At 36.3% G+C, this 20,008-nt stretch overlaps 1 long non-coding RNA gene across 1 annotated transcript; it reads right to left on the reverse strand.

Moving 5' to 3' along the window:
- Positions 1-15,767: 15,767 nt before the first annotated feature.
- Positions 15,768-16,066, reverse strand: LOC118481516. Its single transcript, XR_004865730.1, has 2 exons — positions 15,957-16,066; positions 15,768-15,858 (listed from the first exon to the last, which is right to left on the reverse strand). It is a non-coding gene; the product is annotated as an uncharacterized LOC118481516 (long non-coding RNA).
- Positions 16,067-20,008: the final 3,942 nt, after the last annotated feature.

Raw genomic sequence — 20,008 nt, forward strand, 5'->3', positions numbered from 1 at the left:
CCTATGAAATTACATGTACTGAAAACTTGGGTTTTACCCATGTGTTTAATATTATAAAATGTGGTGGTTTACTCTGATTTAATATTTCCTAACTACGGTCCTGATGAAAATTTCCGCTGCCAAATTGGATAAATAAACGTGATACCACCGAAACTGGCTCACGGCCGCCCGTTCCCGGGAACTAGGGATCGGGGGCTGTGACAGAAGGTGGTATCAGAGCTATGCCACTGATTCAGCCACAGAAGTGTTCTGCTGACCTCAAAATTCAAAGTGTTAGGAAATAAATTACGGGATTACGTGCATAATTGTATTTTCTTGTTATGTGTTATCTGACTATCTGTTAGTTTACAGTATGAGCGACCAAGGACCCTCTGACGCGTATCGTCAATTGTCTGGTTCGCCTAGGAGCGAAGGCACCTCCTCTTCTCAGCCTGCCCTCTCAGGGTATTCTGCTGATACGGAAGAAGGAATCTTTGTGTTTAAGGCTCAATCTGAAGAGCCATTTCCTCAGAAAAAGAGGGGACGGTTCAGTAGGGAAGCGCACGAGCGTAGGAAACGAATGAAAAAGTTGCAGGAACAGCGAGTGTTAGCCGCAGCAAAAAGAGAGACTGATGCTTATAATCAGGATATGCTCAATAGGGGTATAGCTAATATCCATATTTTAGCAACCACTACTGCTGACCCAAACCTGGAACAAATGCTAACACCCCAACCACAACCACAAAATCCTGATCAACCCATGGAAGTAGAAAATCAAATAGAAATGCCTGATTACAACCCGGAGGAGATACCTAGGGTACCTGCACCAAATCCTCTAGACCCAAACAACTACGACCCCTGGTGGGACGATGTTAGGGATTACGTGCAACAAAACCCAATATAGGAAAATGTGCCAATACCCAACTTAGGAGCCTATCCAGGGTTAGATCCTCAAGATCCCTACAATATTAGTGATGCATATGTTAGGGAAATTTTAGAGAATCCATACCCGTACCAGGCCCCTATGCCTCCATAGCAGGAACCCGTACCTCAGATTCCAAACCCAGTCCTAGAACCTGCACCCCCAATGAGTGCAGAAAATGTTCAAGAACTTAGGACTTTCGGTGAGGAAATTTTAGAAAGCAGTGAGAGAATGCGACAGGTGGGAGAACGCCTCGTATGGAAATACGATGAGCGTAATATGGATTTTTGGATGAATCCATATCAGTAAATGTGATGGCAGGAACAGTAGTAATAATAATAATAATAATAATAATAATAATAATAATAATAATAAAATAATATACGTGTGTATGTGTTAGAAAAAAAAAACACTACGGATGCCTACTATTAGCATTATAGCTTTACATTTCAGTCGGTATTGTAATTTAAATTTCAGTACTGGTGTGTAATGATGCATATTATATAAATAGAGTAAAAGTCGCAATGCTCGACGCTTTTGGCTAAAAGTGCGTGTCATGTGATTGGCTATATTCAAATATTATTTGTAATATTAATATTTGGTAAATGTTTAAAATTCAGATGGCCGACGAGGAAAATCAAGATAATCTGAATAACGATAATCAGAGTAACAATAACGTGGTTAATGAGAATCTGGACAACAATAACAATGGAAACCAAATGGATAATAGTGCCGTTCAACACATAGTGGCACAAGGAATTATAGATGCGATGCCATTTATTATTCAAACGGTTCAAGAAGCAAATAATAAAAGCATAGCAGTAAACGACCAAGTGAACCGGAACACATCGTTAACAATGGACTCATACTTCAAGAGCCCATTCCCAAAAAAAGAAGAACCATGCCATATGGTTGTTCTTACAAAGAATTCTGGTCCTGTAAACCAATAGAATTCTCGGGCAATGAAGGACCCATTGCAGCCCTACGCTGGATAGAGAAAACTGAGGCTGTTCTGAAAATAAGCAAGTGTGCTGAAGAAGATAAGATAATGTTTGCTTCAAATCTGTTTAAAAACGCAGCCTTAGAATGGTGGAACACTATCCTCCAATCAAGAGGAAGTGATAGGATTTATAGAATGGAATGGGAGGAGTTCAAAAATATGGTAGAAAGGAAATTCTGCCCTCCCAATGAAAAGGAACAGATAGCAAATAAGTTTCTGAATCTTAGAATGGTCGGGGTAGACAGTAAGGGTTACACTACCACATTCTTTGAATATGCTAGGATAGTACCAACCCTTGCATCACCTGAACCGGTATTAATCTCCCGTTACATCTGGGGATTAATTGGAGAGATTAGACATGTAGTCAAGGCAGCTAGACCCCAAACCATAGAGGAAGCTGTAGAACTAGCCAATACCTTGACTGATGAACTAGTGCGAACTAGAGAAGAAGACCAGAGAAGAAACCTATCCCAAAAGCTTACTCAAGAATTCCGTTCGGGGAATTTCAACCGTAGGAACGTAGGTTCTACCTCGGCACCATACTGCAAAGCCTGCAGAAGGAAACATTCTGGAAGATGCTCTATTTATTGTAATTTCTGCAAGGCCCCAGGACACAAGGAAGAGAATTGCAAGAAGAAATCCAGTAATGGATTCTGCTACAACTGTGGAGAAAAAGGTCATATTAAGACAAACTGTCCAAAACTGGCTCCAGCTGCCAATAACAAGAATACTAAAAATGCTAGGGCATTCGTTCTAACTGCAGACGAAGCTAGGATGATTCCAGACGTCATTGCTGGTACGTTTTTAGTTAATGATATTTTTGCTAAAGTATTATTTGACTCTGGTGCAAACCAAAGTTTTATTAATACTTCATTTTGCAAACTCCTAAATCAATCATTAACTAAACTACCACAAGAATGTCTAGTAGAGACAGCAAATGGAGAAACCATTACGCTTATCGCGTAACGAACAAATGCGAAACGAACGCCGGTGACTGACTGGATGATATTAAAATCCTAAAAATATTCTGTTATGATTAAAATCCTATTTCTAATCATAATTGCGAAGAAAAATTAATTAAAGCGCTTAAAATTCTTATTTTGCGAATTTAAGCACATACCGCGCGATACCGCGTATGTACTGCGAAACACGAATAACACAGTCAATCCAGAATGACGAAATATTATTCAGTAATATTTTAGTAGGATTACTTTTAGAAAATAATAGAATAAATTTTAAAAAGCATTAAAACGCGACGAAACATCAGATAAAATACCCGGTAGTCAATAAAATACCTGCTTTTTACCCGTGTTATGTGTATATAATATATGTATATGTGTGTATGTGAGAGAGAGGAAAGGTGGCGGCCATGAGGAAGCCCACCTCTCTCTTGAATTGTGTGTTTGGACAAGTGTCACCCATGCATACAAACTAATATCAAATCTTTACTAAATCACCCAAGATCTTCTCAAAACCATCAAACTCATTTCCAAACTTCCTTTCCTCTTGATCTCGGCCGAAACCATCCATCATACATCCATTTTCCAATTTTCAACTGATTTTCATGAAGATCATAATCATTTCAAGCTAGTCTTGATCGGGTTTGAAGATCAAAAGGTGATTCCAAGGCACATTCAAAGAGGAACAAGCTCATAATCATCAAAAACCTCATCATCATTCCATTTTCATACTTGAAAGGTATAAAAATTTCAATATTTTAAAGTCTTGTTCTTGATGATGATGATGGTGATTAGCATGGTTCTCGGATACTTGGAAATTCTCACAACTCTTATAAAACAAAGCAACAATTGATTTTCACAAAGTTAAAAATGAGATGAACATATGTATGTATGTGTAGTCACGTGCATGTATGTTTGTGTTAGAATGTATGTTTTGATTTTTGATTAAAAATGTTCACATAGATTGATTTCTACGATGATTTGAATATCATGCATGTGAAATTTGAAATGATTGAATATAACAACCCAAATATAAACCGACACTCTCATAATAATTTTGACACCCTAATATATTAAAAATATCTCAATATGTTTTTATGTATACCCCGTATGTGAAAACCGAGCCCAAAATACAATATAACATATAAATAAATTAAAAACCCTAAATCTTAAGTTGAGGCGGGCCGCGTATGACCTCACCTCAACTTAACGCGGGCCGCATTAAGGTGTAAATGGACTCCGCTGAAATCTTTAGTTCATGCGGGCCGCGTATGAGTTCGTCTAAGTTAATGCGGGCCGCGAGTGACCCAAGTTGTGGCACAGCCCGGTGATGACACGTGTCTTAACGCGTGTTGAACCTAGTGATGACCCGGATCAGCTAAGCCTAGAACCCTAGGCCACGCGGGCCACGTAAGCCCTGCCCATATCTAACGTGGGCCGCGAGAAAGTCCGGTAGCAGCCCTATAAATAGAAGGCAACGGGCCTTCAGTCTGCTCGTTCAACTTTCTTTCTTTCTTTCTTTCTAAAATTCTGTAGTGGCGTTATTATACCCGGGCATTATACCCCCTAATTAGCGAGGTTCTGCTACGATGTGAGTATTATAACCCCTGGAGACGTATTAGATACTCTGCCCGATAGATCTAGGGTTCCGTAACGGCTGTCGTGGTTCTGCCCGACGTAGTCGTTGGAATGCCGTCTCGGGGAGGGTATTACTAATGTTAAAATGGGTTATTATACTAACACACGTGCATTTGTGTAAATTATAGATATTCACCAGGAAACCCTAAAGGATAACCTAAAACAGCAATGTGAGTAATCCTCTTTTTGTTAACTGTTTTTACAAAACCTTAAATACTTTTCCATGCGAATAGCAGTTATTGAGTATTTGTAAGAATACAATTACAGTCGGTAAATTTGGGGTTTTGCACACAAAATTTGTTACCACCTGGGGAGAGGAGTAACATGACCATAAGTCAGATGACAGTACCATGGATGTTAATTGGTATTACCTGTAAACAAATGTAATTGCGGATGCGCCCTCAATACTGTACACTGTGAAAATGGTTTTATTTAGACTTCATTAAACTGGGATTCACTCACCAGTATTCCCACTGACAAAATGTTTTTAAAACGCGTTTCAGGTAACAAAATGTGAAAGCCAAATAGAAGCCAGCTGGACAGCACTGAAGGCTTGGAAAAGTGGCAATAAAGTTACCTAAAAAGAAATAGATGTTTTCTTAAATAAAATAGGGTATATCCCTATGAAATTACATGTACTGAAAACTTGGGTTTTACCCATGTGTTTAATATTATAAAATGTGGTGGTTTACTCTGATTTAATATTTCCTAACTACGGTCCTGATGAAAATTTCCGCTGCCAAATTGGATAAATAAACGTGATACCACCGAAACTGGCTCACGGCCGCCCGTTCCCGGGAACTAGGGATCGGGGGCTGTGACAGAAGGTGGTATCAGAGCTATGCCACTGATTCAGCCACAGAAGTGTTCTGCTGACCTCAAAATTCAAAGTGTTAGGAAATAAATTACGGGATTACGTGCATAATTGTATTTTCTTGTTATGTGTTATCTGACTATCTGTTAGTTTACAGTATGAGCGACCAAGGACCCTCTGACGCGTATCGTCAATTGTCTGGTTCGCCTAGGAGCGAAGGCACCTCCTCTTCTCAGCCTGCCCTCTCAGGGTATTCTGCTGATACGGAAGAAGGAATCTTTGTGTTTAAGGCTCAATCTGAAGAGCCATTTCCTCAGAAAAAGAGGGGACGGTTCAGTAGGGAAGCGCACGAGCGTAGGAAACGAATGAAAAAGTTGCAGGAACAGCGAGTGTTAGCCGCAGCAAAAAGAGAGACTGATGCTTATAATCAGGATATGCTCAATAGGGGTATAGCTAATATCCATATTTTAGCAACCACTACTGCTGACCCAAACCTGGAACAAATGCTAACACCCCAACCACAACCACAAAATCCTGATCAACCCATGGAAGTAGAAAATCAAATAGAAATGCCTGATTACAACCCGGAGGAGATACCTAGGGTACCTGCACCAAATCCTCTAGACCCAAACAACTACGACCCCTGGTGGGACGATGTTAGGGATTACGTGCAACAAAACCCAATATAGGAAAATGTGCCAATACCCAACTTAGGAGCCTATCCAGGGTTAGATCCTCAAGATCCCTACAATATTAGTGATGCATATGTTAGGGAAATTTTAGAGAATCCATACCCGTACCAGGCCCCTATGCCTCCATAGCAGGAACCCGTACCTCAGATTCCAAACCCAGTCCTAGAACCTGCACCCCCAATGAGTGCAGAAAATGTTCAAGAACTTAGGACTTTCGGTGAGGAAATTTTAGAAAGCAGTGAGAGAATGCGACAGGTGGGAGAACGCCTCGTATGGAAATACGATGAGCGTAATATGGATTTTTGGATGAATCCATATCAGTAAATGTGATGGCAGGAACAGTAGTAATAATAATAATAATAATAATAATAATAATAATAATAATAATAAAATAATATACGTGTGTATGTGTTAGAAAAAAAAAACACTACGGATGCCTACTATTAGCATTATAGCTTTACATTTCAGTCGGTATTGTAATTTAAATTTCAGTACTGGTGTGTAATGATGCATATTATATAAATAGAGTAAAAGTCGCAATGCTCGACGCTTTTGGCTAAAAGTGCGTGTCATGTGATTGGCTATATTCAAATATTATTTGTAATATTAATATTTGGTAAATGTTTAAAATTCAGATGGCCGACGAGGAAAATCAAGATAATCTGAATAACGATAATCAGAGTAACAATAACGTGGTTAATGAGAATCTGGACAACAATAACAATGGAAACCAAATGGATAATAGTGCCGTTCAACACATAGTGGCACAAGGAATTATAGATGCGATGCCATTTATTATTCAAACGGTTCAAGAAGCAAATAATAAAAGCATAGCAGTAAACGACCAAGTGAACCGGAACACATCGTTAACAATGGACTCATACTTCAAGAGCCCATTCCCAAAAAAAGAAGAACCATGCCATATGGTTGTTCTTACAAAGAATTCTGGTCCTGTAAACCAATAGAATTCTCGGGCAATGAAGGACCCATTGCAGCCCTACGCTGGATAGAGAAAACTGAGGCTGTTCTGAAAATAAGCAAGTGTGCTGAAGAAGATAAGATAATGTTTGCTTCAAATCTGTTTAAAAACGCAGCCTTAGAATGGTGGAACACTATCCTCCAATCAAGAGGAAGTGATAGGATTTATAGAATGGAATGGGAGGAGTTCAAAAATATGGTAGAAAGGAAATTCTGCCCTCCCAATGAAAAGGAACAGATAGCAAATAAGTTTCTGAATCTTAGAATGGTCGGGGTAGACAGTAAGGGTTACACTACCACATTCTTTGAATATGCTAGGATAGTACCAACCCTTGCATCACCTGAACCGGTATTAATCTCCCGTTACATCTGGGGATTAATTGGAGAGATTAGACATGTAGTCAAGGCAGCTAGACCCCAAACCATAGAGGAAGCTGTAGAACTAGCCAATACCTTGACTGATGAACTAGTGCGAACTAGAGAAGAAGACCAGAGAAGAAACCTATCCCAAAAGCTTACTCAAGAATTCCGTTCGGGGAATTTCAACCGTAGGAACGTAGGTTCTACCTCGGCACCATACTGCAAAGCCTGCAGAAGGAAACATTCTGGAAGATGCTCTATTTATTGTAATTTCTGCAAGGCCCCAGGACACAAGGAAGAGAATTGCAAGAAGAAATCCAGTAATGGATTCTGCTACAACTGTGGAGAAAAAGGTCATATTAAGACAAACTGTCCAAAACTGGCTCCAGCTGCCAATAACAAGAATACTAAAAATGCTAGGGCATTCGTTCTAACTGCAGACGAAGCTAGGATGATTCCAGACGTCATTGCTGGTACGTTTTTAGTTAATGATATTTTTGCTAAAGTATTATTTGACTCTGGTGCAAACCAAAGTTTTATTAATACTTCATTTTGCAAACTCCTAAATCAATCATTAACTAAACTACCACAAGAATGTCTAGTAGAGACAGCAAATGGAGAAACCATTAAGATTTCTGAATTCTTGCAAGAAGCAAGAATAGAAATTTTTAATCAAAAGTTTATTGCAAACATTTACCCAATGAATCTAATAGGATTTGATGTCGTGTTAGGAATGGATTGGTTAATAGCCAATAAAGCCAATATCTTATGTGATCAAAAGTCAATTCAAGTAAAATCACCAAGAGGTGAAAATATCACAATTAAAGGACATAAACCATCTAGATCCACTAAATTCATCTCTGTGATGAAAACTACGAGTTATATAAGGAAAGGATATATAGTGTATTTGATTTCTATAATCACTAACACTAAAGGAAAAGAATTAAAAGACATTCCGGTAGTGTCTCAGTTTTCAGATGTTTTTCCAGAAGAATTGCCAGGACTACCGCCAGACAGGGAAGTTGAATTCAGAATTCACCTGTTACCAGGGACAGCACCGATTGCCAAAGCACCTTACCGTTTGACACCCGCTGAAATGCAAGAACTGAAGAAACAACTAGACGAATTATTGGAAAAAGGATTCATACAGCCGAGCTCATCGCCATGGGGAGCGCCGATTTTATTTGTTAAAAAGAAGGACGGATCAATGCGTATGTGCATTGACTACCGTGAATTGAACAAAGTCACGATTAAGAATCGGTATCCATTACCGAGGATCGATGATCTGTTTGATCAACTTCAAGGAGCACAATTTTTCTCTAAAATCGATTTAAGATCAGGATATCATCAATTAAAGGTACAGGAAGAGGATATTCCTAAAACCGCATTCAGAACAAGGTATGGTCATTATGAATTTACTGTCATGCCATTTGGTTTAACCAATGCCCCAGCTGCATTTATGGACATGATGAACCGAATATGTAAACCATATTTGGATAAATTCATAATTGTCTTCATAGATGATATTCTAATTTACTCTAAAAGTTAAGAAGAGCATGCAAAGCACTTGCACTTACTTTTAAGTTTATTGAGAAAGGAAAAGCTTTATGCTAAGTTTTCAAAATGTGAGTTTTGGTTAGAACAGTTACAATTTCTCGGACATCTAGTTAACCATGAAGGAATTCATGTAGATCCAACAAAGGTCGAGGCAATTACCAAATGGAAAACCCCTGAGTCTCCAACCGAGGTTAGAAGTTTCTTAGGATTGGCCGGTTATTATAGAAGATTTATTCGAGATTTTTCAAGAATAGCCATTCCGTTAACTAAGTTAACCTGTAAATCTGTTAAGTTTGAATGGGGACCAAAACAAGAAGAAGCTTTTAGAATCCTTAAGCAAAGATTAACCCATACACCCATACTAGCGTTACCAGAAGGAACTGAAGACTTTGTAGTCTATTGTGACGCTTCTAAGTTAGGATATGGATGTGTGTTAATGCAACGTCAAAAGGTTATAGCTTATGCCTCTAGACAACTTAAGAGTCATGAAGAAAATTATTTAACCCATGATTTGGAATTAGGAGCTATAATTTTTGCCCTTAAGATTTGGAGACATTATCTTTATGGTAGTAAGTTTACCGTTTTTACAGATCATAAGAGTTTAAGGTATGTCTTCGGGCAAAAAGAGTTGAATATGAGACAAAGACGCTGGATGGAGTTACTTAGTGATTATGATTGTGATATCCAGTATCATGCAGGAAAAGCCAATGTGGTGGCTGATGCTTTAAGTCGAAAGTATCACGAAAAGCCAAAAAGGGTACGTTCTCTTAAATTAAATCTCCAAGTAGATTTAAACGATCAGATTAGAAAAGCACAAGAATCAGTAATCAAGGAGGATACTGAAAAATTAAAAGGAATGATTAAGGAACTAGAACAAGGAACAGATGGAATTTGGAGGTTCCATAAAAAGAGAATGTGGATACCTAAATTAGGAAATTTACGTCACCATATATTAGAAGAAGCTCATAAGTCTAAATATACGATGCATCCAGGAAGTGATAAAATGTACCAAGATTTAAGGAAAAATTTCTGGTGGATAGAAATGAAAAAGGATATAGCAGCTTATGTTTCTAAATGTTTAACTTACTCACAAGTTAAAGCTGAACATCAGAAACCCTCAGGTTTATTACAGCAATTAGAAATGCCAGTCTGGAAATGGGAATTGATAACAATGGATTTTGTTACCAAATTACCCAAAACAAGAAAAGGTAATGATACAATCTGGGTGATTGTAGATAGGCTAACCAAATCAGCTCATTTCTTACCAATGAAGGAAACCTTTAGTATGGAACAATTAGCCAAATTGTATGTAAATGAAATCGTTTCTTTACATGGCATTCCTTTATCAATTGTTTCTGATAGGGATAGCCGTTTTACCTCTCATTTTTGGTCAAGTTTCCAACAAGCAATGGGAACCAAGTTGAACTTAAGCACAGCTTATCATCCTCAAACAGACGGACAAAGCGAAAGGACAATCCAGACGATGGAAGACATGCTTAGAGCCTGTGTAATTGATTTCGGAGGTAATTGGGACGAACACTTACCTTTAATAGAATTTTCTTATAATAACAGTTATCACACAAGTATCAACGCTGCACCATTCGAAGCACTTTATGGACGAAAGTGCAGAACCCCGGTCTGTTGGGCAGAAATTGGGGAAAAACAACTATCTGGACCCGAGATAATACAAGAAACAACTGACAAAATCATCCAAGTCAAGGAACGACTAAAAGCAGCACGTGATCGACAAAAGAGCTACGCTGACAACAGACGTAAACCATTGGAATTTCAAGTAGGAGATAGAGTATTATTAAAAGTCTCTCCTTGGAAAGGAGTGGTAAGATTCATCAAAAGAGGAAAGCTTAGTCCCAGGTATATTGGACCTTTTAAGATTATTAGAAAAATAGGACCTGTAGCCTATCAGCTACAACTGCCAGAGGAAATGGCAGGAATACATGATGTATTTCATGTATCTAATCTCAAAAAGTGTCTAGCTGACGAATCACTCGTAGTACCTCTCAAGGATATAGAGGTTAATGAACAACTCAAGTTTGTAGAAAGACCTCTACAAATTGAAGATAGGAAAATTAAGAATCTCAAGCGTAAGAGATTAGTTCTGGTCAAAGTAAAGTGGGACTCCAAAAGAGGACCTGAGTACACATGGGAGCTCGAATCAGAAATGCAAAAGAAATATCCACACTTGTTCCAGTAGATCTCGAGGACGAGCTCTAAAACAAGGTGGGGAGGATATAACAACCCAAATATAAACCGACACCCTCATAATAATTTTGACACCCTAATATATTTAAAATGTCTCAATATGTTTTTATGTATACCCCGTATGTGAAAACCGAGCCCAAAATACAATATAACATATATAATAAATTAAAAACCCTAAATCTTAAGTTGAGGCGGGCCGCGTATGACCTCACCTCAACTTAACGCGGGCCGCATTAAGGTGTAAATGGACTCCGCTGAAATCTTTAGTTCATGCGGGCCGCGAGTGACCCAAGTTGTGGCACAGCCCGGTGATGACACGTGTCTTAACGCGTGTTGAACCTAGTGATGACCTGGATCAGCTAAGCCTAGACCCCTAGGCCACGCGGGCCGCTTAAGCCCTGTCCATATCTAACGCGGGCCGCGAGAAAGTCCGGTAGCAGCCCTATAAATAGAAGGCAACTGGCCTTCAGTTTGCTCGTTCAACTTTCTTTCTTTCTTTCTAAAATTCTGTAGTGGCGTTATTATACCCGGGCATTATACCCCCTAATTAGCGAGGTTCTGCTACGATGTGAGTATTATAACCCCTGGAGACGTATTAGATACTCTGCCCGATTGATCTAGGGTTCCGTAACGGCTGTCGTGGTTCTCCCCGACGTAGTCGTTGGAATGCCGTCTCGGGGAGGGTATTACTAATGTTAAAATGGGTTATTATACTAACACACGTGCATTTGTGTAAATTATAGATATTCACCAGGAAACCCTAAAGGATAACCTAAAACAGCAATGTGAGTAATCCTCTTTTTGTTAACTGTTTTTACAAAACCTTAAATACTTTTCCATGCGAATAGCAGTTATTGAGTATTTATAAGAATACAATTACAGTCGGTAAATTTGGGGTTTTGTACACAAAATTTGTTACCACCTGGGGAGAGGAGTAACATGACCATAAGTCAGATGACAGTACCATGGATGTTAATTGGTATTACCTGTAAACAAATGTAATTGCGGATGCGCCCTCAATACTGTACACTGTGAAAATGGTTTTATTTAGACTTCATTAAACTGGGATTCACTCACCAGTATTCCCACTGACAAAATGTTTTTAAAACGCGTTTCAGGTAACAAAATGTGAAAGCCAAATAGAAGTCAGCTGGACAGCACTGAAGGCTTGGAAAAGTGGCAATAAAGTTACCTAAAAAGAAATAGATGTTTTCTTAAATAAAATAGGGTATATCCCTATGAAATTACATGTACTGAAAACTTGGGTTTTACCCATGTGTTTAATATTATAAAATGTGGTGGTTTACTCTGATTTAATATTTCCTAACTACGGTCCTGATGAAAATTTCCGCTGCCAAATTGGATAAATAAACGTGATACCACCGAAACTGGCTCACGGCCGCCCGTTCCCGGGAACTAGGGATCGGGGGCTGTGACATTGAATGACTGAATAAAGTATGAATATGTCATATGTTATAGAAAAATAAAATATTAAGTATGATTAGTCTTGTGTGTTGAATGTGAAGAAAAATGTGCATAAAGTGCTTGTACGTAGATTTATTGGATGATTTAACGAACATCATGAAATGAAATTGTTAAGGAATGATGAAGATTCATTTAAATCAGTAGCTAAACATGAAAAATAAAGTTATATGATGTGTTTAGAAGTTACAAAAATAATGTCATAACTTAGTAGCTTTGCATGTTGTACTATTGGCTTGAAAAGTGGTAAATCAGGTGATATTCGCATGATTTTTGTGCTATTTATGAGACCTGCATATACATGAGTAAAATTTTTATTATGAACAGTAGGTAACATGTATTATTTCAAAATATTAAGTCATGATGATTTGGGATGGTTACGATAAGGTTCGGTACTATGCGTTAAAAACGGTAAAAATCGGCTTTTAAAGTGATTTTGCAAAACTATTTTAAATCTGATTATAAACTGATGTTTTTATGATAAATATAAGTATCTTAACTTATAATAAGTATCTTTGGTGTTTGGTTGGTCATACGTGACTTCCGACGCCCAAAAACGCTACCGAAACGGTCAAATACACATATTTTAATGTACGCGAAAATGGGTTGTTCAATAGTGAACTTTATGTGTTATGAATTTATATGTGAATATGAACATGTGTAAATGTAATTTACCAAGTGATATCATGATGATATGTTTAGTAATTTGTGCAGTAAAAACGGTAAATTAGATCATAAATCGCATTTTTGTGTTAAAATTTGTGATTTGTATGAAAATATGTATGAAGTGACTTGATGAGCTATTTGATATATATATATATATATATATATATATATATATATATATATATTAAGTGTTTGAACATAATAAGTGTGTATGAAATAACATGACACGTGAATTATGATATATATAGGTATACGCACCGACTATGTCTATACTTATGCACATATATTGTGAAGCGCAAATCGACGATATATTGCAAATAAGTAGACATAATAATAAAAGGTCACCTATAAAATCATTCAAAACGCAAAAGTCTTAACATATATATGTGTATGAATATATATATAGTGGAGAGTTCAAATGAGAAGAAACTTTATGTAAGAAGAAAAAAGAAGAAATTTCAACCAATAAAAATGCTTTATTTTATTTCATTTAATATAAGTATTAATGTTACTATAAGGGTAATATGGTAAACCTACAAAGATCATTAATTAGTAATATTCCTCTTTAATAGCTAACTACATTAAAAGTTGTAACTTATCTTCAAAATATATATTTTTTCAAAAAAATAAAATAAAATAATTTAAAGTGTAGGATAAATTAAAATGTGTAATATGATAAATTACCGATTGTGTAGGATAAATTTCAACATGTGTAGGGTAAATTTCGAAAGGTGTAGGGTAACTTTTGATGTGTGTAGTAAAAAAGAAAAAACATTAGTGTGAAGGATGATAGTTTTTATGACTAATTAATTAGTCAAATATGACAATAAATGAGATAAGTGAAAAACTATTTAGTGTTTTACAATTATACCCTTTGTTCTTTTTCTTCCCAATTAAATTTTCTTCTCAAATGAACCTTCCCCTATATATATATATATAGGGGACCGCTAAAATGAAAACCACCTCCAGTTGTAAGAACCGCGAGAACCACTTTCTAGCCTTTAGATCAAGAAGATGGATGGATTAGATTGAAAGTAACTAAAATTAATATTAAATAGATTTTGTCTTATTATGTCTTTAATATTTTAATTCAAAAGGGTAGTATAGTAAAATTACTCTATTTTGTCTTTTTTTCTTTATTATTTTTTTTATTACTTTTGTTTTATTATATTATTTTTTATTATTAAAAGAATTTTTTTATGAAAAACATTTTTAAATTCAAATTTTTTGAATAAGACAAAACTTTTACGCGCCGGTTTTTGCACACCGGGTTTTTTAAGGCGGCGTTTTTTTAAGGCGCCGTTTTTCTCATTCGGCGTTTTTTTAACGTGCCGTTTTTTACATGTTTTTTAATGCGCCGATTTTTTCACATTTTTTAACGCGCCGTTTTTTACACGTTTTTACGCGACGTTTTTTAACGCGCCGTTTTTTACACGATTTTTACGCGCCGTTTTTTCAAGCGTCGTTTTTTTAACGCACCGTTTTTTCAGGCTTCGTTTTTTAACGCGCCGTTTTTACGCCGGGCTTTTTCACGCGTCGTTTTTTTTATGCGCCATTTTTTACGCGATTTTTTACATTTTACAATTTACATAAAAAAAAGTTTTACGTTTTACATTAAAAAGTTTACGTTTTACATTAAAAAGTTTACGTTTTGCTTTTAAAATTTACGTTTTACGTTTAAAACTTTACGTTTTACGTTAAAAAGTTTACGTTTTATATTAAAAAATTTACGTTTTATGTTTTACATTAAAAAGTTTACGTTTTTCGTTTTTACGTTTTTACATTTTACGTTAAAATTTTTATGTTTTACGTTTTACATTAAACTTTTTAAACTTTTAACGTTTTACGTTTTACGTAAAACTTTTACGTTTACGTTAAAATTTTTACGTTTTTACGTTTTACGTTTTTACGAAAAACGGACAGAGTTTCCTCTGTTTTTTGAATAAGCCGACAACTCAAGTTCCCGTTGTCTTTTCAAAACTCAACAATTTTCAACAATATAAACACAATATATAAAATTTCTATGAAAATGCCAAACGTAACAAGTCACTAAAGTATCGGTTCGAGCTCGGTGCGCGTTAACTAAATAAAGCTCAACAATTTTGACCGAATCTTCGTGTCGTTTTGTCGAATCACGTTGACTGACTTTGACTTCCGTTTTGACCCGGAGTTGACCACAGTCGACCAGAACTCGAACTTGTTGAACCGAGTGTTGGCTGAGTCGACTCGAATAGAAGCTGAGTTGACCGAGTCTGCTGTACCAGAAATAACCAAACTGCACATGAAAATCGACCCGAACCGACCGTGCCGCGAACTTGAATTTGAACTTAAAGGAGTGAACGGAGCCAAAACAGATTCCCGCCGCCCAAACCGAGAATCCCACCAGCCCTTGAGTAACCTGACTGAACCGAACAACCTGACATTGAGTCATCGCGGACCAAACCAAACCCAAAATCTGAAAACCGAAACTAGAACCAAACCGCCATCACTGGGAGGATTATGCAGAAGAGGGTAAATGAGTAAAATGGTAGGATGAGTTTTCGTAGTAAGAAGAAAAGGAATATTATGTTTGCTTTCTTCCAAATGCTAATCTGTAAATAATAAACCGATAATTTTATTAATAATAATCGGTTTAAAACGCGTATCCAGACACATTCTAAGCAAATGTATATGACATATGAAGCCTGACCTTTGATTTGATGATGTCAGGCAAGCATAGACGAAACAATTGCATTGGCCCGGAATGCCATCTGTGTTGTTGCTTCTGGTAAGCTTCATATGATTCAGGCAATTCACACTGGCACTGTAAATACAAAAAACGTAAATCATTAGCACCAAGCACCACCACTCGTGCATAGCCGAACCCGAACCAAACCTGAACCAAACCATCACTCGTGCAGAGCCGAACCCGAACCAAGCACCACCACTGGTGAACTAATACTTGAATCTGAATCTGGCCGAATCGAAACAAAGACGACTGAATCGAAACTGACCTGAAGTAAAATCGAACTTAGACGAGACTGAACCGGCTGACCCGTGACCCGAACCTGAGCCATCGGTACCACCGGCATCACCATCGACACCACCGGCATCACCATCGACACCATCTTCATCGTCGGGCCAGAACACCGCCGCCGCCGACGGATTCGTCGTTGGAACCTTTTTGAAGCTTGTTGTTTCTGGTGTGAAATCTTCACACTCCAGCCATCATTCTCTGCAATCTGAGCCGGCGAAGGGGGAGGGTGCCTTGTCGGAGTTCGTTCGAGAGGGATTATAGGGCGTCGTTGCTGGAATCAACCACCACCGTGAGTCGGGTCCGCCGGTGGTCTCACCGATGACGAAACAAACCAAGGGGGTGTCGGCTATGATGAGAGGTGTGTGAGTATTTGAGAGTAGTTTAGAGGGTTTAGGTTACACTTTTGAAGATGAAGGAGAACAGGAGGGAACATGATGAGGCTGAATTGGGGTTTCTTCATGTGCAGAGAGATTTTTTGAAGAAGAAAGATGAAAATGAAAGATGAGAGAGGAGAGAGGAGAGAGGTATATAAAAAGTATAGAGGTATATTAAATGAAGAGAGAGGGTTGATATGACATTTGATGAAAAAGACCAAAATACCCTTTAGGTTGGCATATTCTGATTGGCTGAGAGTGGTTCTCGCGGTTCTTACAACTGGGGGTGGTTCTTATTTTAGTGGCTCCCTATATATATATATATATATATATATATATATATATATATATATATATATATATATATATATATATATATATATATAGGGCAGGGATCCTAAGAGAAGTCCACCCTATTTAAGAAAGTTGAGAAGCATTCTGGACCACACATTTTCCTAAGCTTCTCATGATATACACATATGTATAGTTTGAAACTGACTATATACATATATGTATATTGAATTATACACATATGTATATAGTCAATTTTAAACTATACATATGTGTATATTACGAAAAATTTAGGGAAACTGTGTGGTCCAGAATGCTTCTCAAGTTTCTCAATTAGCCAAGGGCTTCTCACATGATCCTATATATATATATATATATATATATATATATATATATATATATATATATATATATATATATATATATATATATATATATAGGGTGGGGTTCTAGAGTGAACACTAATGTATTTGCGAACTGAGTGAACAAATCCTGGCCATTGATCTACCCACATGTATGGCCAGGATCTCATCATCAAATCGTAAAATACACTAGTGTATTTCAACATCAAATCCTGGCCATTGATCTACACACGTGTATGGCCAGGATTAGTTCACTCAGTTCGCAAGCTACCCTAGTGTTCACTCTTGAACCTAATTTTATATATATATATATATATATATATATATATAGGGGGAGGTTCATTTGAAAAGAAAATTTAATTGAGAAGAAAAAGAACAAAGAATACAATTGTAAAATATCAAGTAGTTATTCTTTCATCTCATTTATTACAATCTTTAAATAATTAATTAGTCATAAAGACTATTATTCTATACACTAATTTTCATTGCCTACATACATAAAAAGTTATCCTACACACCTAGTAATTTATCCTACATTCTAAACTATTTTTTTATTTTTTGAAAAAAATATATATTTTGAAATAAGTTACATATTTAATGTAGTTAGCTATTAAAAAGAAAGACTAGAAATTAATAATCTATGTAAGTTTACAAATGTACCCTTATATTAAAATTAAATGCAAATATTAAATGATGTAAAATGAAACATTTTTATTGGTTGAAACTTATTCTTTTTTCTTCTTACAAAAACATTCTTCTCATTTGAACCTTCCACACACACACACACACACACAGATATATATATATATATATATATATATATATATATATATATATATATATATATATATAGAGAGAGAGAGAGAGAGAGGAAGCAATCAGAACGTGACATGTGGCATTGAAGGATTTTAACTAAAAGGGCAATTGTGTAATTTGACATTTTATTTTAATTTTGGAATTTATATCTCATTAACTAACTATGCACGATTTTATGGTAACTGATTCTCCATGATTTGCGAATTACTACCAGATGTAAATATCAATCAAATTCTCATTCGTTCCTTTCACAATCTTAATCAACTTTATCCGTAAATCATTTTTTACGTGAGAAATAGTTATGGCTTCAAACACAATTCTTGATTGCGGATATGGCAAATACACTTCTTTTTCTGTTTACTATTATCTGGTCTGTATCGATTTTAATTATGTCTGGAAACCACCAGAATGTTCTTGACGTTGTGTTTTAACAGCAAGTAGATTCATACAGTTGTGGTTTAGCATTCAGATTCATACAGTTGTGTTTTAACAGCAAGCAGATTCATACAGTTGTGTTTTAGCATTCAGATTCATACAGTTGTGTTTTAACAGCAAACAGATTCATACAGTTGTGTTTTAGCATTCATATTCATACAATTGTGTTTTAGTATTCAGATTCATACAGTTGTGTTTTAACAGCAAGCAGATTCATACGCTGTGTTTTACCATCCATGCTGGTAATGCTGGAGGATTTCTTGATGCTGTGTTTTAACAGCAAGCAGATTAGCAAGCAGATTAATACGATTTGTTTTCTTGATGTGTTTCTTCATGGAGGATAGAAGGAAGAGAGAGAGAGAGAGAGAAAGGGAGAGAGAGAAGAAAAATCGCAAGAGATGTGGGGTGGTTACGGAATGACAATTATTTACTTATTTAAAATAAGCTAAATGACATATCTACCCCTGATTAATTAAATAATCCTATTTTTAAGAAACACATATTACCAAAATGCCACCAAGATGATCTCAATCATTAAACACACTCATTGGATGGCCCAAATCGCTAACTATACTTTCTAGGAAAAATACACTTTCCGTAGGATCCCCTCTCTCTCTCTCTATATATATATATATATATATATATATTGCTAACTTAATCAAAATAAAGATTTTTATGAAAGTTTAAAGAGATGTGGGAAGATTCAAAGTATATGAGAAACTAAATTGTTAACGAACAATCAGTTATTAAACTATTCCTATTTAAATTAGGATATGTAGATTCAAAACCAATGGATTGCGATAATAAAAACGCACCCAAAGGTGAGTGTCACATAACCCCACTTTTTAGTGTTTTATTAACTGTTTTCGGGGTAAAGAACACTTCTTTAATAAGAATGAACATATGTTTTTTTGTTTAAAAATGATTTCAAATAAATGTATTTTAGTGAAAATTCACTAAAACGTCATTTTACCATCTTATATATTGTTTTCAGAGGAAAACATGTTATCAAAAGCAAAGTATATGATTTCATATAAAATGTGCTTTTAAATTATATAAAATGTATTTTCATTGAGAATACAATTTTTAGAGTATCATAATGTGTTATGAACTCAAGAAGATGTATAACTTAAACTGTTTTCGAGAAAAACGAGTTTAATACTGTATTACACTGGTTTCGGGTAGGAAACTGAGAAAATAGATGACGTTAGGGGTATAACGACCGTCAAGTAAATTAAATTTGGTTGGGACACGTTCAACCCAGTCTCCGGGAGATAACCGTCAACTTGTACAACCTACAATATTAAATTGTTATTCAGTAGGTTATATATAAATGTTGAAATTCAGGACATGCATTAGATGCATCATAGCTGCTTTAATCTCTTAAGAATACGTGTGGAATCGTTGATAGATCTATCGGGTTGACTACCCCGTCGTGATCGGTCGC

Source organism: Helianthus annuus, chromosome 1, assembly GCF_002127325.2.
Source record: "Helianthus annuus cultivar XRQ/B chromosome 1, HanXRQr2.0-SUNRISE, whole genome shotgun sequence".
Classification (NCBI taxonomy): domain Eukaryota; kingdom Viridiplantae; phylum Streptophyta; class Magnoliopsida; order Asterales; family Asteraceae; genus Helianthus; species Helianthus annuus.